Source organism: Austrofundulus limnaeus, unplaced genomic scaffold, assembly GCF_001266775.1.
Source record: "Austrofundulus limnaeus strain Quisiro unplaced genomic scaffold, Austrofundulus_limnaeus-1.0 Scaffold0, whole genome shotgun sequence".
Lineage (NCBI taxonomy): Eukaryota > Metazoa > Chordata > Actinopteri > Cyprinodontiformes > Rivulidae > Austrofundulus > Austrofundulus limnaeus.
The window spans coordinates 10,743,476-10,745,133 of NW_013952402.1; positions in this window are offsets into that span (position 1 = coordinate 10,743,476).

Below are 1,658 nucleotides of genomic sequence, written 5' to 3' on the forward strand. Positions count from 1 at the left end.
ACACACACACACACACACACACACACACACACACAAAGTAACGATTTTTATTTTATAGCTGAGGATGGAAACTACAGAATAGAAGTCCAGTTTATTTATATATTTATTTATTTATTTGTTTATTTGTTTATTTATTTATTAGCATTTACCATATCCTGGATAACACCAACATTTCAGATCCATGCAAAGGCACTTAAAACAGTTTTTTAAGGGAAAAAACTTACCTTGGAATATGTTTTTCTGACCAAAACCTTTTATTTGTGTCARCAAGAATTGCAAACACAGCAGAATTGTAGTTTTTAATAATCTTCAGCATGTGTCAAATTTAAGGCTCATGGTCCAAATGTGGCCTGCCCTGCATTTTATGTGGCTCAAAACCGCTTTACAGATGTATTAATGTGTTAAGACAAGCTTTTTTAAAGCTGGCATTGACCATAAACTACGTCTCCCATAATGCATGTTGATTATTTTACACATGAAATGATGGCTTCCCACCATTAGATGGAGGTGAACAGGACTCAAAACTAGCCGCAGCTGACAAAATTTGCCGTGTAAAATTTCCATTTAGTTGCATTTTGCTCCTTTTGCTGCAGCCCAGTTTTACTAGGAAGTTACAAGTTGGAACTTTACACTGGAATGGCCCCTGCAGTGGGAATTCCCTGTTRGAAAGTGGGAGCAACTCTGACTACCCCAGTTCAGAATTCATGATAGCGGCTGCTCACCACAACKTAACAGTGAGTAAAACCTGTTCTTACAGTACTTTGCATACAGATTCTGYTCTGTTCTTTTCAGAGTCTGAAAAAACAAATGTGATGTAGAGCCAAAAGTAAACACAGAAATTTTAACTTGATCTGTAAAACTGGGAGAAGAAAAATTGAGATTAACAGGAGTAAAACAAAGTTGTGATTGTGTTTGGTCCATTTTCTGTTGCAGAAGAAGAAGCCCACTTAGAACAAACTAAAAAACAAAGAATAAAGAAGGTTCTCTGATCACAGAAGAAATGAACACTGTGAATATCTGAAATCTAATTTAATAACCTTTATTTAACCAGGCAAATCCCACTGAGATCACAYATCTCTTTTACRCCTGWGACTTTTTTGTTGTTGTTGTTGGGGTCCGTGGGAGGAAACAAGAGTGCATGRAGAAAACCGCAAGCATGAGGASAACACGGGAACTCCACACAGAAAAACCTAAAATCTGAACCAGGGATTGAACTCAGGAGTTTCTTGCTGTGAGACATCAGTGCTAATATTTAACCACTGATCCATCATTCTGCTTGTCCTGATCCATCTCAGTAATCCAGGAAGAAACACCAAAAAGAAAAGATTAAGTAGGTCCTCTGGACAGGTTCTTCTTTAATGAAGCATTTCGTTAACGAACAACCGTCCAGAGGACCTACTTATGTTTTTCTTTTTAAACCTGCTGCTTTTTGGCAATAAATCTTATACCGTTGGAAAGTCTGTTAATTTCCCTTTTAAATGGCGTCACATTTGTAAGGAACATGCATTTATGGGATGAGCAGCAGAGTATGTGGGTTGTGCACATGGAAGAATTGCCAAATCTTCTCTGCCGAACAGATTATTTTGCTGTTGCTCTTGTTTTGAGCTTCTGGTCCCCCAGTCAGGTTCCTGATATAATAATCTTCCTAACCCACATTT